The sequence below is a fragment of the Heterocephalus glaber genome, unplaced genomic scaffold (genome assembly GCF_053883595.1).
Source record: "Heterocephalus glaber isolate CG9 unplaced genomic scaffold, H.glaber_assembly_v1.0 deba00001504, whole genome shotgun sequence".
Classification (NCBI taxonomy): Eukaryota; Metazoa; Chordata; class Mammalia; order Rodentia; family Bathyergidae; genus Heterocephalus; species Heterocephalus glaber.
This window is the reverse complement of record NW_028258324.1, coordinates 61,963,176-61,978,127: the sequence shown is the minus strand read 5'-3', so window position 1 is coordinate 61,978,127 and position 14,952 is coordinate 61,963,176. Positions and strand designations below refer to the sequence as shown.

At 49.8% G+C, this 14,952-nt stretch overlaps 1 long non-coding RNA gene across 1 annotated transcript; it reads right to left on the bottom strand.

Moving 5' to 3' along the window:
• Window positions 1-10,861: 10,861 nt before the first annotated feature.
• On the bottom strand, window positions 10,862-12,365 carry LOC147825386 (uncharacterized). Its single transcript, XR_015440766.1, has 3 exons — window positions 12,098-12,365; window positions 11,569-11,636; window positions 10,862-11,188 (listed from the first exon to the last, which is right to left on the bottom strand). It is a non-coding gene; the product is annotated as an uncharacterized LOC147825386 (long non-coding RNA).
• Window positions 12,366-14,952: the final 2,587 nt, after the last annotated feature.

Sequence of the window (14,952 nt, the reverse complement as noted above, 5' to 3'; positions counted from 1 at the left end):
CAAGGCCCTCAGAGCAAGCGGCTTGTCCAAGGTGCCCGACAGCCAGTGCAGAGCCAGCTGGGATCAGGCTGGGTCCCCTTCCTTTCTTCTCTTCCTTCACCCCGGGAGACCTCAGGGAATCTGTGCCCAGGCTCTGAGGCCTGAGCATGGGGCTGTGCTCTGCTAAGCCCAAGGTAACAGTTCGCAGCTGTAACCAGAGGTTGTCCCAGGAGCTGCAGTAGAGCACAGCCAGAGCACTGCTGAGTCTTTCTGCACATGCTGACAGAACCCGACACGAGGAAAGATGGCTGATGTTTTTTGCTCTCTGACAGGTTGCTTCTCTCCACCTTTGTGCTGCACTTTGCCTGCAGGAGAAGCTGGCTCACTAGCTCAGGAGTGCAGTAGCTGCCGCATATCCCCTGAGGACCCCTCCCATGACCCTCGCGGCTGCCTGAAACCCTGGAGGACACAAAACCCTGTACAGACGGTGTTCTTCCCTGTACGCCTGCAGCCTTGCAACACAGGGCCAGAGCCCATCTGTTCTTCCGCGTTTTCCACTCTGGTGCCTCCTGGGCATCAGTAATCTTGTGTCTTGAGGCCATTTTTAAGTCAAATAAGGGCTACTTAGCCATGAGCACTATAGCAAATCTGATAACTGAGGTGGCTACCAAGCAAGCAGCACAAATAGGTAAGTAGCATATGCAGTGTGAATCCACTGGACAAAGCAGCAGCTCCTGTCTCACATCCCAGGCAGGATGGAGAGGGGCACTTCGAGATTTCATCACCCTTCTCAGAATGGTGCGCTCTGTAAAACGTGAATTGTTTATTCTGGGATTTTCCACTTAATATTTTTGGACTGTGGTTGACCGTGGTTACCACCGCTCCCTGAAACTGCAGAAAGCGAAACCATGTTTACCCAGGGGACATCTGTATTCCCATAACTTACCCTCAGATTGGTTGAGGCCAAAGTCACCATTTATTTTTTTTCCTTCAAATAGACACAGCCCAGCTTGAGAACCAAATGAAAATAACACCCTCAAAACCAAAAGTCTCAGCCAGCAAGCCCGTGACGCAGGGGACCAAACAATGCTCAGATCCAAAATGACCAAGTAATCCTGGTGGAAGCGTCCACCTAAGAGAGCTCGCTATTAGGAAGGTGCGGTGTCGAGGCCAGATTTCAGTTCTCAGAACTCCCTCTTTCTGCCCCCTCTAGAAGCCTCCTCAGTGAACTGTCACCTCCTGTCCCTCCTACGCCAAGGGGCAAACATCACCCTCGTACTCATTCTGCCCTCAAAGTCACTGTTTCTACATCCAGGACCCTGGAGCCTTTCCTTTGGTCCTGAGCACCCTGCCATTTTTCTAAACTGAAAAAGGGCAAGGTTGCCCCTGGGGGTGGGAGCAGCGGAGGAGAAGCCAACTGAGGCTTCCTGATGCGATGCGAGTGGCTGCTAGGTTTCCATGGCTCGCTTTCCACTGTTCTCGGTGACCCCTGCAGATTTCCCTTATGAGTGAGTGTCCTGGAATGTCTCTTTATTAGGTGTCTGGAGAAGTAAAGCTGTCCTGATGCCAGCGCCCCACACTGAGGACTTTATTAGTTTTTTAATTTTCTGTCTAGGTGCCCCCACTGCATCAAACTTTCCACAGCTGTTGGGAGCTATTAAGTAAGTAGCCTCGGTGGGTGCTTTCCTCACCCCTGTCCCTGCTTAATAACAGGAGAAATTTCTGGACTTGCTACACGGAGCCTTGGGAATACAGATGCTTCGTCTCCCTGGTGAGAAAGTGCTGGGGGTCCAGATGGGGAGAGGACGTTCCGCCTTGGAAAATCTCCGGGCCTGGCCAGGGAGGCTTGCAGCAGGGCTGTTCAGGCAAATGTGCAGACAGAACAGAGCTGGAGACATGCACAAGTGAGAACCATTCTGCCCAGCAAGTAGAGGCCAGGGGAGCTCTGAATGGCTTTAGGCTGACTTAGACCCCAGCCCAGATAAGACCCGAAGCAGCAGAGGCCAAAACAGAAGGGCTTACAAATGTTCCCCTTGCGGGCACACAGCTGCAGCTGCACAGCGTGTCCAAGCTCACTGCTCCTACCACCCCTGAGAGGGGAGGCCAATCTCTGCCCATCCCAAACCCCTTCCTGCCTGCATTCCCGAGATGCCCTGGGCCAGCAGGCAAGGACCAGCACTCCACGGGGTGCCCAGTGCATGTACACGCGTGCACACACACAGGCGCACACACAGGATGTACAGCTACCCCGTGCAACCTGGCCCTTCCCCCTGCCCCAATAATCAGGGCCAGGGAGGACAGACTACTGGGCATGAGGGCTCAGAAAATGCCCAGCATCCTCCTCGCTCCAGCCTGCCCAGCAATTTGCTTTCCAGTGGCTAACTTTAAGCCTCCCTTTGAGGAGACCTTATTTGCAGGGTGAATGCGGAAAGCCCAGAGGGAAGAAAACCCTTTGGTGATAGCGGCCTCAGGAACAATCTTGCCTCTGAGAGCAAGCTGGTATTTGGGGTTAATCCCTCTGTGGAAACTTGGGTTGAAGGGCTGGAGGAGGTCAGGGGTCTGAGTGGCCCTTCTGTTTACATATAAACTTCCTGGTCCTGGGGGACAATTGGAGGGTGGGGGAGGGGAGCGGGGAAGAAAGGGAGAATTTTTTTAATTAAATGGCCTTCTCTCTAAAAATAAAGTCAACAAAAGGAGGTGGCACTTGGGGAATCAAGGTTTGATTTTAATGTCCCTGTACGAATTTTTCTCTTAAGTATCTCTACCCTGAGTTACATCCTGCAATGAAGCTGCTTTCAAAACACTGTTTGAAACCAAATATAGATACAGATTTGTGTGCATAGATGTAATTTTTTAAACAAGAAACGGAGAAAGAAACCTTAGTTACCTTCTGAGGACCAGAAAAATGCTCCACCAAAACAGCCAACGTGCTTGGGTCCTGGTTTTGCTGGACTTTTGAGAAGGGATTCTGGTTTGGTTTTTGTTTAATTTAGATTTAATTTGATCACCATAATGAGACAAAAAAACCATAATGAGAAAAATCACCATAATGACTCTGTCACAGGAGAATAAACTGAAAACAGTGGTATTTCTGGCCAATTTGGAACTACCAAAACACACATATATAAAAGAATCTAGAGAATAGCATTAAAAAGCCAAATAACTCCATACTTTCAAAAGAATTAAGAGAAAAAGATAGGATTTCTTCCACACACTCAAAAGGAGGCAAAGCAAAACTATGGTAGGGGGCTGGAAATGCCAAATGGTTCATCAAGAAAGGGACAGTTTCTAAGATCTATAACTTGAGCAATTTTTAAAAAATTAAATTTAAAAGACAAAATAATTCTTTTGTGGTTGTTTGTACGGAGAAAGAGATGGGGATTTAAGAAAGATTCTGTTTCAGACATAGGTAAGAACATCAAACAAAATATCGGTGAAAAGACAGTAAAGACTCAAGTACGGGGGACATTTATAACCACATGACAATCAGGTATGTAAGATTTATACCTAAAACAGTCCGTAATGAAACAGATCCCAAATCCCAAGTATGTACGGGATCACTAGTTTCCTTTTGCATTTCTAACTGAGGAGTTTGGGATTTTTCTTTTCTTTTTTTTGCAAATATTAAAGCAAATTCCCATTGTTTACTCTTGTCAAACAAAAAGGAAAGCATTTCTTCAATAAATCTTTCCATTTGGAGCCTCTAACGAAAGGATTCTGGAAAGTCAAACATCCACACTGAAAATAAATGTGTCAACAGAAGCGGCACAAAGGAGAAGGAGGAGGAAGAGGAGGAAAAGGGGGAGGAGGAGGAAAAGGGGGAGGAGGAGGAAAGAAAGAGCAAATAAAAGTTGAAATCAAATCCTGTAAGCCATTAATTACTCCTTCAGAAAAAAAACAAGAAATTTTGTAACTGCTTTGTTTTCCTCAATGAATGCTGTGATTTCTCCTAACCCATCACCTACTTAGTCCCTGACTTTTACACCCTTGGCTTTTTCCTCTTCTGTCTCTCTCATCCTCTAAATGGAGGTAGGTAGCTGCCTGATATTTTCTAACACAAATTTCTTTGGAGGCACCTGACAGCTGGAAGGTGGCTGCTTTAGGCGCAGGAACAAAAGGAGACGAGAGCACCAGGAGAGAGAACGCCAAGGCGACCATTCAGCCACAGCTGGGGGACCCCAGCCCAATGGTCTGGAGCTTGGGAGGCTCTGAAAGGCCACCAGCAAAGGCACTGAGAAGGGACGCCTGCCTCTCTCTACAGTGTCCTGCCACCCCCTTGCAGAGGGACTTTGACAAGGTGAGGAAAGTGGCCAGGCTGAATACAGTGGCTGAATAAAGGGGAAAGAATTCAGGGCCCAGTGGCAAACATCAGAGGTTGCCAGAGAGCAGCGGTGAGTCACAGCGTGACATCAGACTGCCTTGCCGGACCAAAGTAGAACACTGAATGCCCTTTGGGTTTCAAAGAGCCAAGAGCTTGGGCCCTGGGGTCTGCAGTGGGCTCTGGCCTGGATCCTAGAATTTACCACCCAGAACAGCATTTTTGAGACAAAAGAGGGGGGATTTCTGTTATAATTATCTCAGGCAACCCGTATGTGCTGCAACTGTCCTAGGAAAACCTGGACATTGCTGCCTTAGATTTTTTATTGTGGTTGTCTTGGGACAGGGTCTTGCTGTGTACTGCAGGCTGGCCTTAAACTCACTATGTAGCCCGGGCTGGCCTCAAACTCAGTGCTCCTCCTGCCTCAGCCTCTCAAGTGATGAAATTACAGCACTTGAGATTACAATCATGCACCACCATGCCCAGCTTGCTGGGCTAGTTTTAAAATCCCTCCAAAGTCTAAGAGATAAAGTCTAGCTGCCCTCAGAAGCTACTCCAGAGGAGGCCAAGCCCCAAGCTGCCTCTGCCCTATGGACAGCTGTCCCACAGCCAGAAGCCATGTCTGAGAGCCCCTGGACCCCTCCTGGACAGCCACCACCCATGTGGGATGGGGGGGGGGAGCCGGGGGCAATTAAACTGCTTAGCCCTGCTCAGCTCAGGTCTCCAGAGGTATTGGGCCCCAAGAGGTCTTTCTCGTGAGTCCAAGGCCAGCAGGGTGGGCTGTGGCTGCAGGCCTGGGTCCGTGGGCCGTGGCCCCTGCAGAGCCGGGATGACAAGGCTGATGTGGAGCCGGGCGAGGGAATGCAGACCCCCACCAGGTGCGGTCCAGAGGCCTGCAGTTCACACAACACTGCCACCTCACTGCCCCTCGGGTCCCCCTGCGCTGAGCCTGCAGGGGTGCAGAGGGAATTGTCTGCCTGCACCCCACTCAGCCAGACCCAGAGCGCCTCAGTTTCCCTGTGAGCAGCTCCTCTCCCATGGCTCAGGGCTGCAATGCACCCGTGTCGCCATTGCCTACATGTGTGTCCTGGGGGAGCACTGCGTGCGGCAGCAGAGTCAGGACCTCTCTCCCCAGGGGGAGGAGCTGTGGTGACCATGGAGACCCCGAGTTGAGCCAGACGCTGCTGGGCACCAGGCACCCATGTATCAGTCACTCACCCGGTGTGGAGAGCAGTGACTGGCTCTTGCTGTTCGTGTGGCGACGACCAGCTGCTCTGTGATAGTCTCACAACCCCTCTGTCTCCCTAGCACTATGGCACCCCATCTGCCTAGCAAGGTCTCATTCTCATCCTTTACCACCCACCCAGGAGGGCTCAGATGAGAAGATGGCGGCCCCAGCTCCCCCCAAGCCCGGTGCACGCCTCTTCCTGGTGGCCCAGGTCACCCTGCTTGGATGGAACAAGCCACGGGCATGGGCTCCCCGAGAGGCTCTGAGCCCGAGGGAGGCAGGAAGCTGCCAAGTTGGTTTCTCCGTTCTTGGCCCCTACCCCGAGGCCCGTCACGCAGCCAGTGGCCATGAATGTGAAGCTATGGGGTGGCCCAGAGCCCTGCCGACCCAGCCACAATCCAAGCTTCCCCCAGGCTTAGCGTTAGGAGCCAGGAAAATGCCTACATTGCCATCTGAAGGGTGCCCAAAATGATTCAAAATGGAAATGGACCGGGTCTCTGCCATCACAGTGGAGCAAGAAGATGTTGGCTGGAGTTTACCATCCTCCCAACGCCTCTCCCAAGACAACTAAACCATTTTAAAGAGAACTAAATAAGTGTACCCGGCACCTGACCTAGCCAGGCCCCTCCAGGAAGCAGGAGGATGGACAGGCACCCACAGCTCAGAGGCCAGGGATTTCTCAGCAGGAGGAAATGGGAGGAATCCGGGAATGAAAAAGGAAAAAAGAAGCATGACAGTCCTGGCCCAGAAGTCATGACAATGAAAACAGAGCTGCAAATACCCCAAAGTTGCTGTCAGCTGAAGGATGTCCTTACCACCCTTGGAGCTAGAGACAGGAAGCCAGTGTATCTTCAGGACGGAAAGCTAAATAAGACGGCCTGCATTTCTGCAGCAGTATGGTTCATTTCCAGCCATAAACTATGGCCCAAGATTTATGAAAATATCCGTAAAACATTCCACATGCTTCTCAAGGAAGACAGAAATTGTCATGAACAAATCCACACAAACTCTTGGCCAAGAGCAACACACTAAGAACGAAGAAGGAAGAGGAGATGTGAAAACAGGCTGGTCAGGGACCAGAATGACAGAAGTGGCACAGAAGCCAGGCTGTCCTCCCGCCAGTCTTGCTGGGGTGTCGCTCAGTGACCCCCAGTGCAGCGGCAGCCATTGCTCCATATGCAAGTGACAGGAGTGCCAGGCTCCCGTCACAGTTTAGACACAGGCAAAGATACTCCACATACGGCTCCTTGTCCCTCCCACACCCAAATCAACCCCGAAGCTGCCACCTGCCTCCGCTCTGAGACGTCACCTGGCCAGGGCTCCTCCGCACCATTCCAAGGCGATCTTCACTCCTAGGGTGCCCCTCAGCCCCAGTATGTGCCCCCAAATAGAAGACTACCACAGAAGACGCAGTCACCAAGGAGGGGAACGCTTACTTCCCACTCAGTCTAACGAGATCCCGGCCCCCTGCAGTTAGAACCGAGGGGGACTCACAGACTGAGCAGGTGGTTAAATCCCCCAGGGAGATCCTCATCACCTGCTCCCCAAGTTCTCTGACCTTTTGGAGAACCACCTGGTACCCCGGCTCAGAATCTAGCCATCTCCTTTAAGAAAACCAAACTCCAGCTTGGCTCAGTGATGCACATCTGTAATTCTAGCACTTGGGAGGCCGAGGCAGGAGGATTGCTGCAAGTTCCAGGCCAGCCTTGATTATATAGTGAGTTCAAGTCCAGCCTAGACTATATAGCAAGAACCTGACTATGGACAAAATTCCTCAAACAGGAGAGCAACTGGAAGGAACCAGGGCTGTAAGACCAGCTCCCTCCCTCTGTGAGCCATCTTGCCATTGACTATCTCACACTCCTCATGTCACCTAGCTCTGCATTCTCCCAGGACACAGGTAGGCCTACAGTGGTCTTCACTTTCCAGGAGAAGAAACCGCCCTGTGTCAGGAGGAGAAAAAGTAAATTCCCCCAGTTAACCAAGAGTGGATCTGGACCCAAAGCCTCCCGTCCTTTTCTGATGGTTGCGTGTACTCGTGGACACACTAACTGGCTTAGAATGTCTCCACTTTTTTTGCACACAGCAGCAGCCTAAAAAGAAGAGGCCTAGGGCTGGGGATTTAGCTCAGTGGTTTCACCACCTGCTGCACAAGCGCAAGGACCAGAGTTCGATCCCCAGTACCAAAAACAAAAAGAGTCCTGAAAACCAAAACTTTCTGGGGGCCCAACAGGGCAGGAAGCAAAGGGCCTCTGTGCTGCAGCTGCAGCCTGGCAGCTGGGATGGCGCAGTGACATCCTGTGAGATAAAGAGGCCCAAAGGAGCAGCCGGTCACACCCTGGGGGGCTGCAGGCCCTGCAGGCTCGGGAGGAGCCTTCCCTTCCCATGGTGAACACCGCCTGCTCCCGCTGTTGCCCTGGGAGACAGAATAAGCAAACCAAGCGCCGCCTGCCCACCCACCCAGCCACTCAGGGCGATGGCTTAGTCCAGAAGCCGGCAAGTGCCCACCGCTGGGTGTGACTCAGTGGGCACCCAGCCCTGCGGCTGCACAGGTCTACACTCCCGAGAACGCCTTTTGCTCACCCTCTTGCTCACGGCCCAGCTCAGCAGCTGATGGGAACCCTTCACCGACCCAAGCCTTTCTCCACGGGGCTATGCAAAAACGAATTTCCGAGGCATCATTTTGTAGGTTTTGGTTGTTTTGTTGTTGTTGTTGTTTTGGTACCGGGGATCGAACTCGGGTCCTTGCGCTTGCGCAGCAGGTGGGGAAACCACTGAGCTAAATCCCTGGCCCCATGAAGCATTGTTTTGAAGGAGCAAACATCAGCCATCTTTTTCTGTTTTGTTTCTGTTTTTTGTGGTTTTTTTGAGACAGTGTCTCAGTATATAATCCAGACTGGCTTTAAACTTGCTATGTAGCCCAGGCTGGCCTCCAACTTGTGGGGATCCTCCTGCCTCAGCCTCCAAAGTAGGTCAGGATGCCAGGCTATGTCTTCTCTACACAAGCACAGTTTCTCATCTACAACAGGGGGGCCTAGAGCTCCTCTAGGGACTGACGCCAGAGTACCATCCTGGAGTCCATATGCAGCAGGCACTTCCCAGGCATCTCGTACATGGAGTCACTGAACACCTAGCGAGGGGCTTGACACGGGCATGGCTTGTGGGATGAGGATGAAGCCTTCTTAGTTCAAATCCCATTCTCCTACTTGACAGCTGCGTGCCTTTGGGCACATAAGCCAACTTCTGTGTGCCTTACCTTTCACACCTACATGACAGGGATGCCAACCCCTAACGCACAGAGTTATGAGAATTACAACATGATCACAAGTAACGCACTAAAACCAGGACCCGGAATGCAGCACACCCATCGATGGAGCGATCAGGGTGAGCAGATAACTGGCTAAAACCTACAGGTGATCGGGGCCTTACCGAGTGCTGCTGAGAGTCAGAGGAAGCAAAGCGCCACACTGCGACCTCTTCACTTCCCCCTGGTGCCCTCTTCTCCCTGATGTCCCTAATGTCCCTGGGGATAGCAGGCCAGGCACCCTCTGTTTCCTCTGCGAGTGGCTGGACCCAAGGTTTCTCAGCACTATTCCAGTTTTACCAAATAGCACAACTCTAAGAACAAGCCCGCCCCAGTGAGTTTGTCAGGTTTCTTCCTACCCCGACCAGGCAGATTTCCAACAACTCAGGGACAGCTTTGTCCTTGTTTCTTCCTCAGTAACAACAACAATGAAAAAACAAACTAAAGCTCAAGTTGTGTTGCCTATCTGTGTGGCAACACAGTGCAATCAAAGAAATTGAAACTACAGGCAATTAGCATGGATAGAGTAATTCCGGGGACTAAATATTCAGAGTAGATGAGAAATTTCAGGGGAAAGGTATCCCTCCACCACCACAAAAACCTACAAATGTTCGTTTACAACTCTGCTTAATACAAACACCAGAGAAATCTATTTGAATGCTTCTTTATAAACATTGGAGGAGCACGGGAAAAGTACACAGTCTGAAGTGTTCTTTTTTGCATAATATAAACTTGCACATTCAGTCTTATCTAATTTTGTTTCATACATAAATATGCATAGGTGCCGGGGATTTAGTTCAATGGTTCTGCTGCCTGCTGCGCAAGCACAAGGACCTGAGTTCGATCTCCGGTACCGAAAAAATAAAAAAATAAAAAATAAATAAATATGCATAGGTGCAGGCATATCAAAAGCAAGAAATACATCCCACTACAGTGACTGATGGGGACGGGTTCCAGGAACCCCGAGATTCCAAAAGAATAGGTTCTATTTGCATGAGATTAATGCACATCCTCCTGGATGCTACTTTAAGTCACATCAGAATGACATATAATATTTAATGCAATGTAAATACTATAGAAATAGTTATTGTATTGCATTATGTAGGGAATCAGGACAAAAAAAAACCCATAGATGTTCAGAGGAGATGTAATATTTAAAAAAATATTCTCAGCCTTGGATTCGTTGAGTCCGAGGCTGTGGGACCCTAGATATGGAGGGCAAGCTTCCCTCTTTTGCACATTTTTTAATTCTTCAAATGGCATGTAGTAAATCTGTATGATTGTTACAACCTAGAAAGATACCAACATAATTAGTTTAGTTTTAAAATAGTGCCATGGAAAACAGATTTGTTAATATCAGCCACCAATAATTTTTAAACCTGTGCAGAAGTCTAAGAATTCAACTAAAATAAGAAAAGGACTAATTAGGAAAAAATCAAGAAATGAGTTCATGAAGTCGAGTGCAGTGGCTGTAATCCCAGCACTTGAGACACTGAGGCCATAGGACTGCAAGTTCGAGGCCAGCCTGAGCTGGATACTCTCTCTGAAAAGAAGAGAAGAAAGAGAGAAGGAAACGGAGGGGAGAGAAGGGGAGAGAGACAAGGACAGGGAAGGAAGCAGAGAGAATTAATAGACATAAAAAGGGAGGAGTATGTAATTTGCATGTCATTTATATTTAGAATCGAAATTTTGTAACAAAGTATTAATGATAAATCAGCAATGGACAATATTTGCTTGTTAGTGGCCACTTACAGAAAGCACAATGTATGCAAATGTGTCTTGAGTTTTAAGGAATGGGGCAGAGGGTTAAGGTACCTTTGAGAATCAGGAGAAAGCTACGAACAACAAACCTTTCCTCCCAGAAAAGAGACCCCTCACACACACACATACACATCCACACCCAAAAAAGTTCACAGATATATTTAGAAGATTCCTTATCCCTCAGATCCATCTACCTCTCCCCACCGGAGACCACGAAACACAAGCCAATAAAGACTGCTTCAAGAATTGTCTATACACAATCTTACCCCAAGTTGGTTTTTATTACGGAGAGTTTCAAGCATAGAGAAAAGTTGAAAAAATAGAACAATAAACATCCATGTGCCTTCCACCTGGATTCAGCAATTCTTCACCTTTTTTATGATAATAGGCTTATTTATTGTATTTTTGTGGAAACAGCTAAACCTTGCAGAGATGGTAACATTGCCCACAGATACTTTAGCAAGTGCTCCTCAGAATAAAGATGTTCAACAGAGAGCAAATTACACCTGGGAATATTAACAATAATTTCACTGTATCTGTCACCAGGAACCCACCAATGAACAGTCCCAGGAGACTGGAACATCCTTCGGGTGTTTTTCTGGAAAAAAAAAAAAAAAGTGCAAAAAGAGAATTAAGCCAAGTGTCTCTGTTTTTCGCCCTAGGCACCTTGGGGCAGCAGCTACTACACCAAGGGCCAAATAAGACCCCAATCAAGGTCGTGGGGTAAAGGAAACCTGGCCAGGCAGCTGCTGTGGCCAGCGGTGACCCCATCTGGCTCTCTGCTCTGACCTGGGATGGTGACAGACAGGAGCCACTGGATCTTTGGCACAAACCTTCTTCTGCCCAGCATCCATGGCCTGATTCATGGCTTCCAGCTCCGCGCCCCCAACCCTTTATGGCTTTGGCCATCCTTTGCTTCCCAGCCAACACCCCCAAACCCCAAGACAACTGGTAAGGTTGGCTCTGGCTAGGACAGACCTCACCCTCTCTCTCCATTTGGACAAGACTTGCGTCTCAGCCTGATGGCTTCCGATGGCGACTTCTGGCTGCCAAGAAACCAGAGTTCAAAGGTGAAAAGTTCCGCCCCATCCCCACCCCTCCACCTCCATGTCAATTCCCAACACAGACTCTCTGAAGAAGCTCAGCACTTGGCCTGCATCTCTGCCTGTGGTTACCTTCTTTTTTTGTTGTTGTTTTTTTGGTACCGGGGATCGAACTCAGGTCCTTTCGCTTGCACAGCAGGCGGCAAAACCACTGAGCTAAATCCCCAGCCCTGTGATTACCTTCTTGGCAGTGTTGTTTAACTATTTCTCTCCCACACAGACTGAGTGCGCCCCCCCCCCCGCCCGAACAGCAGACCTGTCCTTTCCCCCTGAGTCCCCCGAGTGGTGGCTTCAGTGGTGGCCCCTGAAAAGATAAGTCTCAGACCCCGCCCTCGGTATGTGTGAAAGTGTTTCTGCAGATAGAACTAACTCTCTCCAGGTGATGCAGCCCACGGGGCCCCTACCTCTGACAGCCGGTGTGTGAGCAGGGACGGAGGAGAGAAACGCAGAGAGAAGTCACCATGGGACACGGAGAAGGGACCCCGCCACAAAGAGAGGAAGTCAGAAGAGACAGGAAGGGGTCTTGGCTAGAGCTTCCACATGGGTGTGGCCCCCAACCCCTGACGGCAGATTTCTCATCGCCAGCACTGCAAGGGAATAAATGTCCATGGCTTTAAGTCACCAGATTTGCAGGAATCTGTTAGACTATCCCTAGAAAACCAACCCTCCAGAGTCCGCAGTGCCTGCAACACAGTTTAAGCAAAGTACATTTGTTGAGTTGAAGAACGAAAAAGCTACAGGGATGGCTTCGTAGCTTTCTAATGTCCCACAGAGACGGAAGCATCTCCAAAGGCCACCGAATGCACTCTGGCTAACAGATATGTAAGCCTCACTCTCTTGGTGTCAATGTTCCTTTTCATGAGGTGTTTCCACCTCCCTCCTTGACTTACTGTAAGTGAAGGAATTGACTTTTGAAGTATTGCCAGCACACAACACATCAGGAGCCTCTTTCTTTAAGGCTGGAGAGGGGCAGGACTCGACTTCCCTGTTCAGTTATTTCAGGCAAGGGTGGGAGCAGCCTGTCTCTGCCAGCAGCATCCTGATTATGATTCAGGATGTGCAGCCAAAGGCAAACAGTTCCTCTGCAAATTCAATCAGATAGGAAAGAGCGGAGGCCCAAACAAGAAAAGCCCGGTTCTCTTTGTGTGCACAGCCAAGGGGTCCTGGGAAGCTCAAGAGGAATGACGCCCTATCTTCTGCAAAAGCAAGAATGAGCTGAAGACGGGACTCTGGAGACTTTTGCATGTACCCAACGAGCCCTAGAGAGCCGCATTCTGGGCAGTGGACTATTTGCTGGCTAAGAGGACGCAGCATACCCAGAATTAAGCATCTACTTTTTAATCTCTTCTCCCTGGAAGAACTTCTACATGCAACTTCCATGTTTTTGATTGTGGCTGCAGAGGGCCCAGGTGATGAGGTCTGTGGGCATTGTTTTGCAGATGACATGGTGACTTTTCACTCCGTAAGTTCTGACCCACTCATGGATTGAGAAATCAGCTTAGCAAAGGGTACGGGCTCTCTCTGTTGCTTATTTGAAAGAGGAGAAGACAGGAGCAATCAGGGAGCCCTTGTATAGGAAAAGTAAGTGTTGGCCCATGACATCTCTACGTGGCTGTGTCAGTAAGTGGTGGTAGGAAAGCTAACCCTCTCGGGAGCTCTGATTCACAGCGTACGAAAGCCGTCGTCCCATTGAGTTGGTTCTGCCAGCCCAGGAAGCACAACCTCCATGCTGCTGCCCAGGTCTTGAGAGCAATGTTGGCAGCCACCATGGGGATGCCATGAACGGGAACCTGTGAAGGGCTGGCATGGGAAACCCACCCATTCATCGTCAACCCACAGCATGCCTTGCTCCTGCTTGAGAGCCACCTCGGCTTGTCTCTGTCACCCCTGTGTCCCCATTTCTGCACCATGCTAGAGTCTCAGGTGGTCCCCTCCATCCCCAGGGCTCACTCTACCCTTATATGCCTCAGCCTCTGGCAGTTACTCTGAAGCAGACCTGTGCTCACCGACTTCCTAAAGCCTTTGAGGAAAGAGAGGAGCCACCCTGGCTCCTTTCCTTATGTGTCTTCTTTGTCTTTATCAGTGGTTTGATGTCCCCTGCGACATTTTGCCCAGAAGGTGGCTGCCATGATCACCACTGAGGATTCTCTCTCATTCACCAGCTTTCTGACTCCACCTCATGCTCTGGTGGTCTGGTGAATGTGCCACCACCGTGGCTGCTCACTGCGTGCCTGCCACACACCTCAGCTGTGGGCTTTCTGATTGCGGTGACTTAAAGGTTGTAACCATGGTTTTGTGACCACACATAACTGAGAATCACCACTAGGGTAGCCGTGTAGACCGGAGCACGCACTTTGTCTTCAACCGAACTGGGCCCAAGTTTTGGTGCCGATCCACACTAGCTGTTGACCCTGAGCAGATGCTGCCTAAAGAAGCAAAGCAAGCTTCATCCACAGAAGCAAGACACAGCTGACACCCTTCTCAAGGGAGTTGCTAATATCTACTTTTCTTTTAAAGATTGAAGTTTCTACAATGAGTCCTTCCCACATGTCTTCTGAACGGACCTCAAGAAAAGTCTTTATTCCCTCAGTGCTTTCAGAAATCTGTATTACCTGGGGGGAAATGCACAAAACAGAGAGTTTCTGAAAAATGAGTCTAATGGGTCAAGAATGGACATCTTAGAATTACAAGAAGGGAAAAAGAAAGAAGGGGGAAAGGAGGAAGCAGGAAGGAAGGAAGGAAGGAAGGAAGGAAGGAAGGAAGGAAGGAAGGGAAGGAAGAAGCATGAAATTCTGCCCTTGGGCTGATCTCCTGCAAGGAGCTGCTGAGATCCGCTTGTTCCTGCAGGAGCAGCAGACCCTCTGCTCTCTGGCAAAGCACTGCCCGGCCTGGGAGCCTGGCCTGGAAGCCTGGCCAATCTGTTTCCACACAAAGGACTAACAGGAGCCAGTGTGCTGCAGAAAGCACTGGCCTCACATTCCACTCCTTACCCAAAGACATAGCTCAGTGGACCAGTAGCACCACAGCTGTCAGAGGGAGCAGCCTTGGACACCCACAACCAGTCTTGCTTTTCAGTGGCCAAGACAGAGCAGCGTTAAAATACGCAATGGTTTAAATATGGTTTTGAATCTATTCACTGACTTCTCTGCAGCACATCAATGGAAACACACTGATACTTCCAATTGTTTAAATGGTTAAAAAAGTAAAAGCAGAAACCTGGGTGTGGTGGTACATGCCTATAATTCCAATACTCTGGGAG